The 19,035-nt window shown below is 37.5% G+C and overlaps 1 pseudogene; it reads right to left on the bottom strand.

The window, feature by feature from the left end:
- Positions 1–201: 201 nt before the first annotated feature.
- LOC148776393 (large ribosomal subunit protein eL33 pseudogene) overlaps positions 202–19,035 on the bottom strand; it is a 92,129-nt pseudogene continuing 73,295 nt past the window's right edge.

Raw genomic sequence — 19,035 nt, 5'->3', positions numbered from 1 at the left:
TTTTAAAAGTTGAAGTTTCAGTTGTCAAATTGTTTCTTACTATTTTCATACATGAACAATCAGCCTGAGCCCTTTATAGATTCTATATATTTCACTGGGTAGATATTGTGAACTTTTAAAAAGATAGGTGAACTGGTAGTATTTCCAAATTGCCTTTTTCCTCCCACAAATTCACTTATATTTATTTAATTTTCAATAATTTTAAATCCTTGAAGGGTACAGCATCACACAGATTCTGTATCCAATGACCTTAGTAAGAAGGTTGTTTCAGAATTTGGCAAGAGCAATGCTAGATTCCATGAGCCAGAGTTACCTTTCCCCAGATTACCCTGCTTTTGTTAGGTTTTCTGCCAGGAGTTACTATGCTGTTCTTTTACGTGGAAGCATATCTCTTGCCTAGATAGAAATCAGTTTAACCTCTGACATAAACACCTTCAATTTAGGAAGAGCTGTGTGCTCCCTTTGGTTCCAGGATCCCACTTATAGCCAGCAATAATGACCTTGGACCACAATTTTTCCAACGTATTTGTCGTTTTAGAGTCCTGTTCCCAGCAGGCTTCCACAGGCTCCAAATATCTCCAAACTGCCTTTTAAAATTTCTCAAAGAGTTTAGCTGTGCTACAATTTCCTGCTTCTCTCCTGAGGGTTCAGAGGTCTTCTCTGCCAGCTGGGCTATCCTCAGGTTTCTCCACTTCACTGATCATAAGGCTATTCATAGAAGGGGTCATAGATAATACCCCTGCATTACAGAAATTGTATAATTTTGAGATATAGATTGGTTGATGTTTCCTAATCCTTGGGTGACAGTTTTACCCATCCTAATTCTTATAGTACAGTTTTTACAAAGGACAATATCTGTCACTTTTTAAAAGATATTATTTTTTAGAGCATTTTTAGGTTCATAGCAAAACTGAGACATACACTGAATTTTCCCATCTTCCTCCTGTCCCCACAATGCATAAATTCTCCAGTTATCAACATCCCTTTTGCGGTATCTTTGTTCCAGTAGATGAGCTTACACTGACATGTCCGAATAACTCAAAGCTCATAGTTTGAATAAGGGTTCACTCTCAGTTTTGTGCATTGTGTGGGTTTGGACAGATATGTAATGACATTTGTCCCTCATTACAGTTTTACACAGGGAGTTTTCTATTGCTTTAAAAATCTATGTTCTGCCTGTTCATCCTTTGCCCTAATCCAGTCCCAGCAACCACTGATTTTTTTTTTTAATTGCCTCTTAATTTTGCCTTTTCCAGAATGTCATATAGTCAAAATCAGACAATATGTGCCTTTTCAGACTGGCTTTTTTCACTTAGTAATCCTTATACATTTATAATTCTTTCACATTTTTTTTTCATGACTTGGTTGCTCACCTTTTCCTTTTTTTAGTGCTGAGTATTCCTTTGTCTGGATATGCCACAGCTTGTCGAACCATTCACCTATTGAAGGACATCTTGATCGCTTCCAAATTTTGGCAATTGTGAATAATGCAGCCATAAATATCACTGTGTAGTTTTTTGTATGGACATAAGTTTTTAACTCTGTTGGGTGAAATACCAAAGAGCACAAATGCTGGATCATATGGTAAAAGCATGTTTAGTTTTTTCAGATACCACCAAACTTACCCAACAATGTCTATCATTTTAAAATAATTAAAATAACTTTGGTTGTTTGTTTGTTTTTATGTTCCTATTCTCCTGCAGTGATAGCAACAGATACAATTCTTCCTTCTGTTGAACGATCATTTGAATTTTTCTTTTTTGTTTGTGGATGCGTTTATTTTAAAAGTGTATTCTTTTTTTAATCTACTTATTTTTTTACTGAAAGATAATTGCTTTACAGGATTTTGTTGTTTTCTGTCAAACCTCAACATGAATCAGTCATTGGTACATGTGTATCCCCTCCCTTTTGAACCTCTCTCCCATCTCCCTCCCCACCCCACCCCTCTGGGTTGATATAGAGCCCATCTTTGAGTTTCCTGAGGCATACAGCAAATTCACATTCTCTATGTTAATGGTATCCATACCTTTTCATGCTGTGGCAAGTATTTTCTCTTTATTTAAGGCTCACTCTGATGGCTACTCTGCTATGTCAGTTGGGTCATGATGAACAACTCTTTGGTCAAACACTAGTCTTAATGAAGTAATTTAGAGCTATGCTTAAAAGAATAGCTAATTAAAATATATACTTTGAATAATTCACAGTATGTTTTGCTTTTACAGCTATGCACTGTTTAGGGTTTACAAAGCACGCATGTCCATTCATTACTTCTGTAGAGCTTTAGGAGCATCTGTAAGGTAGACTCAGTGGGTAGCTTCTCCCTTTAGTGTTAGTCGCTCAGATGTGTCCAACTCTTTGCCACCCATGGGCTGTAGCCCACCAGGCTCCACTGTCCATGGAATTCTTCAGGCAAAAATACGGGAGTGGATAGCCATTCCCTGCTCTTTACAGCTATGGAAACACATCTCAGAGAGGAGAAATGAAGCTAGGGTCACACGGCCAATGGATTCTAGAGCTGATATTTTCCATAACTTATTTAGTGTGAAAAATGTTATTAAACATTGCTTAACTTTTAAGTAACCTTTGCTTCCTGTAGATTACTTATAAGCAAGTAGTTATCTATAACTATTTATATCTATAGACCTCTATATGGCAAACAAAAGTGGTTTGAGATGCTAGCTTCACAGCATAACTCCCTGCAGGTCTTTAATGTATAAATACATTGCAACCTTTATCATGTGCAATTTGGAGTTCTAAGATGCTAAATAAGTGATAAAGGCAGTATTTTATAATGCAGTCACACCATAGCTCACTTTTCTTCTAAAAAAAAATAGACAGACATTACTGGGGGAAGAGTGGAGTAGGAGATAAAAATGGTCAATCCAATTGAAATGGAAGAATAAAGGCTATCCTGAATTGAAGATAACATATTTATGCTTCCACTAAAATTTATTCAGCACCTTGAGAGTGAATAATGACAGCAGCATTAACAAGTGACATATAAATAATGTGCTATAATAATTTAACTTGAAAATATTAATTTTCATGAGTTTTTATTGCATTGAATGGCTTCTTACATATATAATGAATCTTGGAAATCAAGTCTCATTACTTTCCCTTTCCCATGTTTGAATATCGTGTCTACTTAATTGACATAATTCCTAGTGATTTCTATTAAATTTCTTCACTGTATTGCTGAATAAAATAAACGGTACTTTAATCTTTCTGCACAGATGCAGCACCTAAATAGCTGTTTTTCAAGGCTTAGTTTTTAGTTGTGATGTATAAAATTTCACATGTTCAACGGCAAATTACTTACTTAATGCTTCCTGGATGCTTATTGAGAAACATGTTTCTTTTGTTCAGCAAGAAAAAGGAAGTTCAATATGGTCCAGTCTATCAATATTTGCAGAGAAACTGAATCATCTTTTCTCTGTACACATTTATCTATGCTCCAATTAAACAAGTAATGGTTGGTACATCGAGCGCTTGATCAATTTTAAATTATCAACTGAGGATGTGAATATTTTATTCCTATGCTTTCCTTTTGCTTCTTTTCTAAATTCACAAAATAATTGCTTTGATTTTGGCTTCATAAGTATCTCCAAATGTAGCTGATGTGTTGTGCTGTGCTTAGTCATTCAGTCATGTCTGACTCTTTTTGACCCCATGGACTGTAGTCTGCCAGCCTCCTCTGTCTATGGGATTTCCGAGGCAAGAATACTGGCATGGGTTGCCATTTCCTTCTCCAGGGGATATCCCCAACCCAGGAATCAAACCCAGGTCTCCCACATTGCAGGCAGATTCTTTACCATCTGAGCCATCAGCGAAGCCCAAGTTTAACTTTAAGGTACTACATTTTCACTGATAAAATTAAGTTTAGCTCATCTTAATTCTTTCCGTGAAAAGGTAGTACTTATTATTTGGGAAATACATATTTCCCAGTCACTTTGTAAATGATCTCTTTCCGTGAAATCACCATCCATGTATTCATTACATATTTACGGAACGATGATTAAGTGTGTGCCTCTATAAGTCACAATGAAAGTTATAGATAAAGAATTTAAGGAACAGTTAGATCTGGTGCAACTGTGAGATCTGCAGAAATGAAGGTAGAAAGAGCGGAAGAATCAGAGAAGGAGACATTAACAAGTCAGCCACAGAAATCATCCTCGCTCAGGTACCAAAGTGGAGGAGGGAAACTCATGGGGGATCTAGAGGGCCTTCTGTAACTGTCCCTTCTGTGGTCTACAGTCAAGCTCCTAAGCTGCAGGTGGTCCTAAGCCTGCTGTGGTCAGCTGGGCTAGCAGCTAGAAATAAGAGCTAGAAGAGGAGCAAGAGGAGACTGATGACAAGCAGAAACTTGCTGGGAACCTTTAACCTTGCTCATCATCACATCTGACTATTGCGGTGTTGAGAGTAATGAGGGCTGCTTCACTCTACCTTTTAAACCTGCCTTAGTTTACACTGTTGAGAAATTCTTACCCAGAATCATTTCAGAATCACCTCCACTAAAAGTCTTTTGTTGTTTTTTTTCTGCTAAATTTCTTCAGTCATGTCCAACTCTTTGTGACCCTATGAACTGCAGCCTGCCAGGCTCCCCTGTCCATAGGATACTCCAGGCAAGAATACTGGAGTGGATTGCCATACTTTCCTCCAGGGGATCTTCCTGACCCAGGGATCGAACCCTCGTCTCTTACATCTCCTCCATTGGCAGGCGGATTCTTTACAGCTAAGCACCACCTGTTCCGTTCCGTCTGTCCGTTTCGTCGCTCAGTCGTGTCCGACTCTTTGCGACCCCGTGGACTGTAGCCTACCAGGTTTCCCCGTCCGTGGGATTCTCCAGGCAAGAATACTGCAGTGGGTTACCATTTCCTTCTCCAGGGGATCTTTCCGATCCAGGGATCGAACCTGGGTCTCCCGCATTGGAGGCAGATGCTTTAACCTCTGAGCCACCTCACGTCTTATTTTAGATTAGGTTCCTCAGATGCAAGATTTGAGAATGATTGGTTAAGAAGTGTTCACAGGAAAACCTAGTAAGAAACTAGAAAAATAGAACCAAGAAAGGAAGAAGGTGAAGAAACTATGTGATATGATGCAAAGTCCCATGATGGGTAACTTTTTCTCAAATGTCTATCATATATCCAGATGGTCCCAACTAAAGGGTTTTTATATCCCCACCTCAATCAGAAACTTGTTAAGAAATGCTTGTGGAAGTGATGTTATATAAAAGTCTTCCACATTTACATAAAAATATGTACTCCAAAAGCTTGAGGCCCAACTTCTAACAAAGAGACACACAGTTGTTACCATTGGTACTAAAAAAAAATAACGACAGGATACATGGAGAAATGAATAGAACATCTTCTATACAAATAGTCCTAATTCTAAATAATATATCCCCTGATATCTTACCTTAAGTATATTTACATAGAAAAAAGGGCTTCCTTGGTGGCTAAGTGATAAAGAATCCTCCTGCAATTCAGGAGACTTGGGTTTGATCCCTGGGTTGAGAAGATCCCCTGGAGAAGGGAATGGCAACCCACTCCATATGCTTGTCTGGGAAGTCCCATGGACAGAGGAACCTGGCAGGCTACAGTCCACTGGGTCACAAGAGTTGGAAAGGACTTAGGGACTAAAGAACAGCAGCAGACACAGGTGAGATAGAAACAAAAAGTGGGGATGGTCTTTTTTATTACAAATTATTTATTTTTTGATTTCCATAATATTCTTGAAGATGTCTATAAAAAACAAAAACTGGTGACATGGATGAGACAGTAAAAAGTTTTCTATAGATGTACTGAATAGACTTCAGAAGTCCGAGTGAGGACTCCACCTTACCTTACATTGTCCCAGTCGGTCTGCATAGACTCTCAGAACTTTGATTAGGATTACAGAGCAGTGACTATTTATGGGTCTCTAAGCACCTCAATATACAAACATCTTCACATTTTATAATCTGATACACCAATTATTTGATCAGTTATCACGTGTTTTGGAGGGAAAAGGAAAAAGAAGTCTAAATGGGCTCCTTTTGACAGCTCCACTTGCTGTTTAAAAACAGCATAGCAATCTTGTTGACTGATCATGATTATTATAAAAGAAAACATTCTGTTAATAAAGTACATTGCATTCAAAATCAGACAAAAAAATTGAACATACTAATTAGATTAAATGTGAAAGTGGAACTGGATAATCTTATGAAGCATATTTTAGCTTTGCAAGGACTGATTTTATAATTGCTATTTTCATATAATTACCTTGCTATGTCCAATCTCTAAAAAAATGTAAAATTTTTTGATACAATAAAATGACTTTTATAGTGTGATGGATCATTTTAATAACAGTATACATAATCTATAAAGAGAAATTGTTATATTCTAAGCGTATTTTGTCATAAGAAGGGCTTAAGTTACAGAAGAGGACTGTAGCTCACCAGGCTTTTCTGGCCATAGAATTTCCCTTGCAAGAATACTGGAGCGAGTTGCCATTTTCTGCTCCAGGATATCTTCCAGATCCAAGGATTGAACCCATGTCTCCTGAGTCTCCTGCATTGCAGGCAGATTCTTTACCACTAGCACCACCTGGGAAGCCCAAAGATATATTAATAGATATTCATTTTGATATCTACCTTGCTATATCTATATCTATATATATATGTATATATTAACTATGAAATGAATTACCTCATATATTTAAAATATTTCATTGATAAACACTTTTAATAGGTATATATGAGAAAATATCTACAATAGATGCTTTTACTCATCATTCAATGAGATCTATGATCAATATCTAAGTATTGTTTCTACTCATGTAAGGTTTGTTTACAGAGTGTGGAGGCAAACATATGTATGTGCAAGTAACTGCAGATTAATAACATTTATCTATACATCTTGGAGAAATACAGATCTTAGTCTGTTTGGGTGGGTGTAACAGAATACCATAGACTGAGTAGGTTATAAAAGACAAACTTATTTTTCCAGGTTCTTGAGGCTGAGAAGTGGTAATCATCACCACAAAATCAAGGTGCTGGAAGATGAAATGTTTGCTGAGGGCTCGGTTACTGGTTCATAGACTGCCCTCTACTGAAACTTGCTGTGGGCTCCTCTGGAGAAGGGTCAGACTCTGGGGTCCCTTTTGTAAGGACATTGCTCCCATTCATGAGACCCCAACCCTCATGACCTAAAGTGCCAGTGTTTGTATCTCAGCCTATCTCACTCTTTGTGACTCCATGGACTGTAGGCTGCAGGGCTCCTCTGTCCATGGAATTCTGCAGGCAAGAATATTGGAGTGGTTAGCCATTTCTTTCTCCAGGGCATCTTCCTAACCCAGAGATCAAACCCGAGTCTCTTATGTCTCCTGCTTTGGCAGGCAGGCTCTTTACCACTAGCGTCAAATTTGTCAGTTAGATATATTGTTCTGGAGACCAGAAAAGATGTATGGAATGAAACACTCAGAGAAATTAATATAAATATATGCTACCAAAAGCACATTTAATATCCAAATATCAAGTTGTTTGATGTGTACTTGTGTGATAAGAGAGTTTAGCAGAGTTTCACAGAAAAAATCCCACTTTCTGCAGTATAATCCCATATCACAGATAAATCAGCAGTTTTACTTAATGGTTGATGTTCTTGAGCCAAGATATCAGAATTTAATGATAATATATTTCTAATGTCAGCGTTACACCTTTTAAAATATGCTGTTTGGTGCTGAAAAATAATGTTTGAAATCTGGTTCACAGCACAGTAGTCTACAAGGGGATAGCTTGAAATTGATATCTTATTTTACTATAATAACAATGTTAGTTAATATATAAATACGTATTAGTGATTTATCTGTCTATCCTGTATCTATATCTAGAATTTTATTCATGGACATACCTATTCTACCAAATAGCTGTGTTGAAAATTATGGCTTTTAAAAGAAAAGTTAGTTTCATATACAGAAAACTAGGTTGGAGTATTCAAAATTGCCTAAATGATTTCACTCAGTAAGAAGTACCAGCAGTGTTTAAATAATTACCACCAATTTAGCCTAAGCATTCCTGGAGAAGGAAATGGCAGCCCACTCCAGTGTTCTTGCCTGGAGAAATCTATGCACAGAGAAACCTGGTGGGCTACAGTCCATGGGGCCCCAAATAGTCAGACACGACTGAAGGACTAATGCACTGGCCTAAGCATACTAAGTAACATTGTGAATTGAGTGAAGTATATTTCAGAGACTTCCATTTCTAGAATGTAATAGATCATACTAGGCTAATGCTTCTCCTGCATGTACTAGACAAAAGTTGGTTACATTTATTATATATTTATATGTAAAATATCAGAGATCTCTGGATGAGTTACCTTCTAGAACAGTGGGGCCATTACAAGGTGAACTAAAGATTGCTGACAATTTTCCATTTATGAAGCATTTTGAATTTTAGGCCCAATTAGGGGAATTCTTCCTGAGATTGCTACTTCCCTGATACCTTCATGTTTTCATTTACCTTTTGGGTTATCTAGTTAACACCTTTATACCTAGTTGGCAATATATTTATATTAATTTCTTCTGTTACAATAACTGATGTGATTTATATCTTCTGATTGGAGTCTCACTAGGACTAGTGCGAATGTAACAGATTGTATTGAAAATTAAGAATAGTATACAGTAAGGGGAGACCAAAGAGAGAACACTGGTGAAAGTGAGTCGCTCGGTCGTGTCCGACTCTTTGCGACCCCATGGACTGTAGCCCGCCAGGTCCTCTGTCCACGGAATTCTCCAGCAAGGATACTGGAGTGGGTAGCCATTCCCTTCTCAGCGGTTCTTCTCGACCCAGGGATCAAACCCAGGTCTCCCACATTGCAGGCTGTTTCTTTACTGTCTGAGCCACAGGGAAACGCTGGGTATCCTGGTAGATTTCTGCAGATTTGCATATGCCCTGCTAAGAACATTAGATTTCTATAAAATTGATCATACCAAATAACTAGTGTATATTTGCTCATGAATTTTCTTCTGTAAATACTAAACTGAATGTTAGGGTTATTATTCGTTTTAAAGACTGATTTAGAAGTGAGGTTTTCAGGTATGTTTGAAGGAACTGGGCAGGGAAGATGTAAATAGCTGAGTCTAAGGTAAAGAGACAAGGAAGGAAAAATATAAATAAGAAATGTAGGAACAGCAAATCTAAAATTTAGATGACTGTATCAAATTAATATAAGCACCTTTTGAATCATATTCAAAGCAATATTAATCACTTTAATGACGGCAGATTTCAATAATACTTACTGGTCGTTGATACTATTCACAATGAATACATTCAGCAACATATTCTGATATAGCAATTGTCAGGAACATGAGTTTAAGAATTTTTTTTTAAGATTGTAGAACATGGGGTTTCTCTGGTGGCTCAGTGGTGAAGAATCTGCCTGCCAAAGCAGGAGATGGGAGTTCAATCCCTGATCTGGGAGGATTCCACATGTCTTGGAGCAAACTAAGCCCGTGGGCCACAACTCTTGAGCCTGTGCTCTACTGGGAACTGCAACTACTGAAGTCCACAGGCCCTAGAGCCCGTGCTCTTCAACAAGAGAAGCCATCACAGTGAGAAGCCTGGGCAACTCAGCTGAGGGTAGCCCCTACTCGCCACAGCTAGAGAAAAGCCCAAACAGCAACAAAACCCAGCACAGTCAAAAATAATGAATAAGTTTTTTAAAAATATTGCTAAAAATTATAGAATATGGATACAAAAAAGAGGAAAATATGAAGAATTTTCATTGTATTCTATTTGCCTTTCCTTAGAAATATTTCAAATAAATTTTCCAAAAGCATTTTTTAAAATAAAATATTATGTTATTGACTTCATTTTTTCCTGTATGCTTAATCTTTCAACTAAGAAAGTTTCTTAACTTTCTTAATACTTTATTAGGTAGTCAAAGTTATCCGTCAGCTCTCCATTTTCTCCTCAAAATAATAAAAATTGTATTAAAGCAGAAAAAAAAACAAAACATATGAACTAGATATAAAAGCAGAGTGGCCAATTTCAGCAACCAAGTCACTGAGCTTTCCAACATATGTTCCAACAACTCATGACGTGTTACTTACAGAACAATTCACTTCACTCTCCCCATCATAAAAATGAAAATATATAAATCATTCATCTTTCCAGATTTTCAGGCATAAACCTGGAAACATCTGTGGCTTTTTGGTTCACTTTGCAATATTCAGACTAGTCATTCAGTGTCTGACTTTCTTTTTCCCTCTTCTGGAATCTGTTTTCATAAGAACTACTACCTGTTACAAACCTGAATATTTTGACAGAGTTTTTGGTTACTTTTTTAGTTTTCCCCAGATATGTTTTACTTTTTCCCCAGGGTTTCTTGGCTAATGACAGCTATGACCTAACTGCAGTGAAAAAATACCAACATGATATTTGAGGTTGATACATCTGGCAAAGAAAAGGCAAAAAGAAAATGTGAGATATTTCATCACTAAAGTAAATGCAAAATTGGACATTATAAGCCATGCTACTATTATAAGGCGATCTGACTTTCAGTTTAGTTTTCATTTTAATTTGTTAGTGATGACACTATTCACTATTCATCGTACCAAAGTCAATGTGTAAATATAGTCACAGAAACTTCTTTGTAACATAGGAGTAGAGTACAGAATCTTATGATGGAAGGATTGGATGCAGGCAGAAAACACTATTGAAAAAGGGTAAAATCCTATTCCCAGAGGAATTGTATGATTAACATCACCGTAGAAGTTTTACAAGATAAAGAGCTATAGATGGACCTTTGCTGGCAAAGTAATGTCTTTGTGTTTTAATACATTGTCTAGGTTGGCCATAACTTCTCATCAAAGCAGCAAGCATCTTTTAATTTCATGGCTGCAGTCACCATCTGCAGTGATTTTGGAGCCCCCCAAAATAAAGTCTGTTTGTTTCCACTGTTTCCCCGTCTATTTGCCATGAAGTGATGGGACCAGATGCCATGATCTTATTTTTCTGAATGTTGAGTTTTAAGCCCACTTTTTCACTCTCCTCTTTCACCTTCATCAAGAGGCTCTTCAATTCTTCACTCTCTGCCATAAGGGTGGTGTCATCTGCATATCTGAGGTTATTGATATTTCTCCCAGCAATCTTGATTCCAGCTTGTGCTTCATTCACTACAATATTTCTCATGATGTACTCTGCATATAAGTTAAATAAGCAGTGTGACAATATATAGCCTTGACGTACTCCTTTTCCGATTTGGAACCGGTCTGTTTCATGTCCAGTTGTAAATGTTGCTTCTTGACCTGCACACAGATTTCTCAGGAGGCAGGTCAGGTGGTCTGGTATTCCCATCTCTTTCAGGATTTGCCAAAGTTGGTTATGATCTGCACAGTCAAAGGCTTTGGCATAGTCAATAAAGCAAAGGTAGACGTTTTATTGGAACTCTCTTACTTTTTCGATAATCCAACGGATGTTGGCATTTTGATCTCTGGTGCCTCTGCCTTTTCTAAATCCAGCTTTTTAAATCCATGAACATCTGGAAGTTCATGGTTCACATACTGCTGAAGCCTGGCTTGTAGAATTTTGAGCATTACCTTGCTAGCATGTGAAATGAGTACAATTGTGTGGTAGTTTGAGCATTCTTTGGCATTGCCTTTCTTTGGGATTGGAATGAAAACTGACCTTTTCCAATCCTGTGGCCACTGCTGAGTTTTCCAAGTTTGCTGGCATGTTGAGTGAGTGAAACACTTTCAGAGCATCATCTTTTAGGATTTGAAATAGCTCAACTGGAATTTCTTCACCTCCGCTAGCTTTGTTTGTAGTGATGTTTCCTAAGGCCCACTTGACTTCACATTCCTGGATGTCTGGCTCTAGGTGAGGGATCACACCATCTGATTATCTGGGTCATGAAGATCTTTTCTGTATAGTTCTTCTGTGTATTCTTGCCACCTCTTCTTAATATCTTCTGCTTCTGTTAGGTCCATACCATTTCTGTCCTGTATTGTCCCCATCTTTGCATGAAATGTTCCCTTGGTATCTCTAATTTTCTTGAAGAGATCTCTAGTCTTTCCCATTCTATTGTTTTCCTCTATTTCTTTGAGTTGATCACTGAAGAAAACTTTCTTATCTCTCCTTGCTATTCTTTGGAACTCTGCATTCAAATGGTGTATCTTTCCTTTTCTCCTTTGCCTTTCACTTCTCTTCTTTTCACAGTAAGGCCTCCTCAGACAACCATTTTGCCTTTTGCATTCCTTTTTCTAGACAATGGTCTTGATCCCTGTCTCCTATACAATGTCAGGAACCTCCATTCATAGTTCTTCAGGCTCTCTGTCTATCAGATCTATTGCCCATACCCACCAGAGACGCTCAGAGGGTCAAACAAACCTTGTGAGCACCAAGAACCAGAGACCTCAAAGCGACTGAAACATAACTGTGTTTGGGTGTCTCCTGAGGAGGCATGGGTCAGCAGTGGACTGCCACAGGGTCAGGGGTTCTGGGTGCAGCAGACCTGGGTGTGACATAAACCCTCTTGGAGGAGGTCGCCATTAACCCACCATAGAGCCACCAGAACTTACACAGGATTGGGAAACAGACACTTGGAGGGCACAAACAGAACGTTGTAAGCACCAGGACCCAGGAGAAAGGAGCAGTGACCTGTCAACTACAAACTGGCACTTATCAAGAGCATTGCCAATGACTGAACAACGAAGGTGCTTGCCATCTGCTTCTATGCAGACTGAACCCCGTGCTGCTATAGCTGTTGACCTTCAACAGTCTCTGAGTAAGTTCCAGGTGGAGTGAGGCACTCTGTGCTCCAGGGAATCTTGTGGGCAGGTCTTTAGATAGTTGGATGTTTTTAGGAACAGATTTCATGATCTCAATCCTTGTCCTCATCTCCAGAGAAACACAAAATCTTTTCATGGTGACATCAGATCCTCATGACTAACAAAAACCCTTTTGTAAAATGAGTGCTTCATGGTATTGAACTCCCCCTTCACCAAAACCTTTTATGTTAACTTTCCCCCACTGCTGCTTTGAAGCAGTCTTTCAGAGTTATTTGAGATGCTGCCTCTTGGGCTGCAGTCCTCATTTTGCCCTGAATAAAACTTAACTCATATTTCTCAAGTTGTACATCATTTTTTGTCTATAGTCCCACAAGAGATTGACCCAGACTTGCCCATGAGTGTCCAGCAGTCTCCATTGGAGGTGTGGTGGGTCGGTAGTGGCCTGCTGCAAGGTTGGGAGAACCCATGTAGCAGTGCATGCATGGGATCTTTTGAAGGAGGTCACTATTATCTTCATTAACCCCACCAGAGTTTGGCCTTAGGTTATATAACAGGGAGGGAACACAGACCCGCCCATCAACAGAAAATTAGATTAAAGATTTACTGAGCATGGTCCTGCTTATCAGAACAAGACACAGTTTCTCTCTCAGTCAATCTCTTCCATCAGAAAGCTTCCAAAAGCCTATTATCCTTCTACATCATAGGACAGACAGATTGAAAACCACAGTCACAGAAAACTAACCAATCTAATCACATGGACCACAGCCTTGTCTAACTCAACGAAACTATGAGCCATGCCGAGTAGGGCCACCCAAGATGGCTAAGTCATGGTGGAGAGGTCTGACGAAACATGGTCCACTGGAGAAGGGAATGGCAAACCACTTCAGTATTCTTTCTTTGAGAACCCCATGAACAGTATGAAAAGGCAAAAAGATAGGACACTGAAAGATGAAGTCCCCAGGTTGGTAGGTGCCCAATATGCTACTGGAGATCAGTGGAGAAATAACTCCAGAAAGAATGAAGGGATGGAGCCAAAGCAAAAACAACACCCAGTTGTGTATGTGACTAGTGATGGAAGTAAAGCCAGATGCTGTAAAGAGCATTATTACACAGGAACCTGTAAAGTTAGGTCCATGAATCAAGGTAAATTGGAAGTGGTCAAACAGGAGAGGGCATGAATGAACATTGACATTTTAGGAATCAGCGAACTAAAATGGATTGGAATGGGTAAACACTCAGATGACCATTATATCTACTACTGTGGGCAAGAATGCCTTAGAAGAAATGGAGTAGCCATCATAGTCAACAAAATAGTCCAAAATGCAATACTTGGATGCAAGTTTTGCAAGTATGTTTTTGAGAAAACAACAGAATCATCTCTGTTCGTTTCCAAGGCAAACCATTCAATATCACAGTAATCCAAGTCTATGCCCTGACCAGTAATGCTGAAGAAGCTAAAGCAGAATGGTTCTATGAAGACCTACAAGACCTTCTAGAACTAACACCCAAAAAAGATGACCTTTTCATTATAGGGGACTGGACTGCAAATGTAGGAAGTCAAGAAATACCTGGAGTAGCAGTCAAATTTGGAGTACAGAATGAATCAGGGCAAAGGATAATAGAGTTTTGCTAAGAGAATGAACTGGTCATAGCAAACACCCGATTCTAACAACACAAGAGAAAAGTCTACACATGGACATCACCAGATGGTCAATACCAAAATCAGATTGACTATATTCCTTGCAGCCAAAGATGGAGAAGCTCTATACAGTCAGCAAAAAAGAAGACTGGGAGCTGACTGGGCTCAGATCATGAAGTCCTTATTGCCAATTTCAGACTTAAATTGAAGAAAGTAGGGAAAACCACTAGACCATCCAGGCATGACCTAAATCAAATCATTTATGATTATACAGTGGAAGTGAGAAATAGATTTAAGGAACTAGATCTGATAGATAGAGTGCCTGATGAACTATGGACAGAGGTTTGTGACATTGTACGGGAGGCAGTGATTAAGACCACCTCATAACATGTTTGCTGAGAAACCACAAGGTAGGAAACAAGGATCTGTCAGTTGCACAAAGCTTGCACAAAAATGTCACTGTGTTACTATTACAAGAGGTGGGGCATAATATATTTGAAATGGCACGAAAGAGTTGTCCACTCTGCTGTCCATCTGTCCTTTTGAACCCACTGCCCTGTTTGTATCCGTTCCTCCCCTGCCTTCTTTTGTTTGTTGCCCAGTGCCATCTGTCAGCAGTAGCCATGCGATCACCAGATACAGCTTCTTAAGGCTTTTTTGCTCCCCCCAACAACAAGCCAGTCTCTTCCAGTCTTTGCACTCTGACAACAAGTTCTTAAGCTAGTCCTGAAGATACTGGAAACACAAATCTTCATTCAAATACAGCACTGCCTTTCACTTGCTGGGCTTGAATATTTTAATTTTTTCCTCATCTGGGTAGTAAGGGTAGTGCTAGTAAGTTTTAATTGTGCAAAAATTTTATTGTGATAATATATGCAAAAATATTCTGGAAACAAGAAAACTCTAAACAAAATATAATCTGTTGTTTCAGGTAATAGTTAATTTGTAATACACCAGAATAAAGACCTTTGAAGTGCTTAAAGAGTGTTTACCTTTCAGAAATACTTGTGTTTAAAAGGAAAAAGGTGTAGCTGAAATGAATAAATGATTAAAGTTAGAATTTCTAACATTCAGTGGCATAGGTAATTTCATGTTTCTGGGGAGGTACTTCTCAAAGTCTCCTTTTCCTGGTTATTTCATCTTCTTTTGACACATTTTCTGATTATCAGTATTTATATATATATAGCTGTCCTTTTTCTGAGCACTCATTTGGTACCAATAGTCTGCTAGCTTCTTTAAATATTAATAGTTTCTGCCATATATTGACATGAATCAGCCATAGGTATATGTATGTTTCTTCCCTCTTGAACCCCACTCCTTTTTACTTTTTAAATTTATTTGGCTGTGCTGGGTCTTCATTGCATTGGGCAGACTTAGTTGTGTAGGTATAATCTTAGTGCCCTGACCAGAGATTGAACCTGGACCCCCAGCATTGGGAGTGCAGAGTCTTGTCCTTTGGACAACCAGAGAAGTTCCCCACAGTTGTGATATTCTTGACCGGTACCACAACCACATCTCTTGAATTGCCTTGAACAATCCCTGTTTTTTGTCTGCTATCCTGATCTAATTAGTGGTTCATTTTACTCCCCAAATTATCCTGGCTTTAGTGATAAATTATCTGGCTCCTTCTTGTTCAGATTTGTCTGCATATTTTAAAATAATAATAGAGCTTCATTCTCTGTATCTTACAATCTACTTGATTGGAAAAGCTACTTGGCCTCTTAAATTCCCTGGCATATGTATCATGCTACAAAGTACCTGGCACAAAAGAATTGGTATAATCAATATCCTAAAATAGTCAACTTTGGTTTGGTGCTAAAACAAACAAAAAAACTTCAAAAAAAAAAGATAATAATAAGTATCTGTTATGTTTCTAGCACTAGTACATATTTCTTATACTTCTCCAATATTTCATTGTAAGACTGCATGAACACTCAAATTTTTTTTCAAGGCTAAAAATTTCTGATACAGTCTTGTTAAGAAAAATTGTTTAGCTTTCCAGTAGAGTTCAGTAAGATATTATGGATGATCCCATATTTGCACTAAATGTTTGCTTTTATCTTGGGAAAAATTCAAAGTTTTGTTCAATGTGTTCAAAAACAAGCTGCTTACTAACAGCTAATTTGTATAGTCAGGACGGTTACAACAGTATCATTTTGGGATATCTGAATCATTTTGATGATTTTTCAGACAGGAGAAAACATATTAAGAGACTATTCTTTTCCCCCCTGTCATCTATAAATGGATTATATGTCTAGTAAATACTAGTTTACTGCTATTGATTCCAAAGTCATGCCATATCATAAGTTACAGCTGGATGACTCAGGACCTCAATCAAAAGCTCTTGGTTTCTGAACTGCATTAACTGGTCATTGTGACCTGAATTATAGTGAAGAAGAGACCTTACTAGGGAATTAATATATTTAACAGATATTTCAATTTCTATGATAAAAATAATGCCAAAAATTTTCCTTTGATGATGAAATTAAGGACATTGATTTCTTACATGTCCAATAATAAATTTATATCAAATATTTAGTTATAAAAGCCGTATGGAGTAGGTTGATTATATACATATTCAAATATACTGCTTACTTAATATATATCTGTGCCACTTTAACTTGCTATATATTGAACATTTTTATTAGAAGACTTGTTTCGTATATTTAATCACTGATAGTGTGACTGTTTACAATTATCCAGAGAGTGTACAATGGAGTAAAATAGAAAGTGATTTTATTTTAGGAAACTATATACAAATATATAGAATTATTCTTCATCAAATTATTGCTATTAATTTTAGCAGTTTATTTTTACATAATTTCTTATTTCAAAAAATGTTCCTATTGATGTGATGGCATTTTTTCTCCTATGCCTTTAATAATAAGTACACTTTAATTGAAACAAATAATCAAAATCACTTTTTTCAACAGATGTGATGAAATGGAGTGGATAAGGATTAAGTTCAGAAAAGCTGACTATTGGCTTTTACTCTCCCATTGCTCCTTATTGAATGTGTGGCCATAAGCAATCTAAGATTCTAGAGTTCAGTTTCATCACCTTTGTAAAAGTAGATGATGTTATTCCATACTCTTGATACTGATCTTGCTACTCTTAAAACTCTTTTCTCCATATTTTTATCTTAGAAAATGGGGCAAATCTAATTGCACCTGCTGCTCCTGACAAATTTCTCTTAGGAATGTAGTAAAAGATCTAAGAGTTTTGAAATGAATGTTCCCATTCTCTTCAAGCTTTAAGAATGATTTAACATCTAATCTATACTCTAAAAGCCACATTTATTTAGAATCAATCTTAATTTTACAACCATTTGCTCATAATTAGTGTTGAAAATATAAATTATATGTTGTAAACTTGTAAACTTCAAGTTACTTCTTGCAAACAGTGAACATGATGATTCAGTTAATCAAGATGCAAACCCCAGTTGAATTGTCATGGATGTAGACAGAATAATGGTCTTCCAAGTGAAAGTGAAAAGTGCTCACTCATGTCCGAGTCTTTGCAACCCCATGGACTATACAGTCCATGGAATTCTCCAGGCAAGAATACTAGACTGGGTAGCCTTTCCCTTCTCCAGGGGATCTTCCCAACCCAGAGATCAAACCCAGGTCTCCTGCATTGCAGGCAGATTCTTTACCAACTGAGCTATCCAAAAATGTCCCCACAACTAATCCCAGTTTCTGTTAAGGTGTCAGGATCCATGGCAAAGAAGAATTAAGGTTACAGATCCAATTAAATCTGTTGAACAAATGACAACAAAGTAGGGAGATTATTGTGGACTGTTTGGGTGGTCACAGTGTGATCACAGAGTTCCTAAATGTGAAAGAGTGAGGTGAGTCAGTGTAAGACTGATAAAATATGAGAAAGATTTGAAAACAATCTCTGGCTTTGAAGATGGAAGGAAACATGAGCCAAAGAAGAGAAGCCTCTCGCAACTGGAAAAGTCAAGAAGAGTGGTTATTCCACTGAGCCTCCAGATTGGAACATAGTCTGGACATGGAACAAGTTGATCCCAGCCTAGTGAGATCTACACAAATTTCTGAACTACAAAACTATAAGATTCAAATTTACATTGTTTTAAGCCTATAAACACATGATAAATTGTTGTGCAGCCATAATAAACTAATGCAGTGACTAATTGGAAACTAGTGTGGTCATTAATGAACAGCTACTTTGGTACAAAACTGACTGTATATTTAATTATTAAATTGATTTTGAAGTGATTTTCCAATCTTTTAAAAAGCAACAAGTCTCCATTTACAATATTGTGTGAGCAGTAGAAATGGAAATTGTATAGACTTTAGAAGGAAAATACAAATATAAACAGAAAAAGAATGTGGAATAGCATATGCTATTTTTGAACTTCCATGAAACACAAACATATGTAGAGAAGATCTGGGAAATAAAATGAAACACAAATTATAGTGAAATAGAAATATCTGTTTTTAAGTTTTATGTAATTTTAATGTTCAGTTATACTGCTATTGTTAATTATAAAGCTGGTATAAAAATAAATGGGTCAGTCCAGCAAGAAACTGAGCCTCCACAGTCATCCAACATCAATAAGACAGGTTTGGAGATGCCGCTTGATCACTGGAAGGAAAGCTGTGACA

Source organism: Moschus berezovskii, chromosome 9 (genome assembly GCF_049115385.1).
Source record: "Moschus berezovskii isolate FMDL1 chromosome 9, NW_MosBer_1.0, whole genome shotgun sequence".
Classification (NCBI taxonomy): domain Eukaryota; kingdom Metazoa; phylum Chordata; class Mammalia; order Artiodactyla; family Moschidae; genus Moschus; species Moschus berezovskii.
This window is presented reverse-complemented; position numbering and strand designations above follow the sequence as displayed.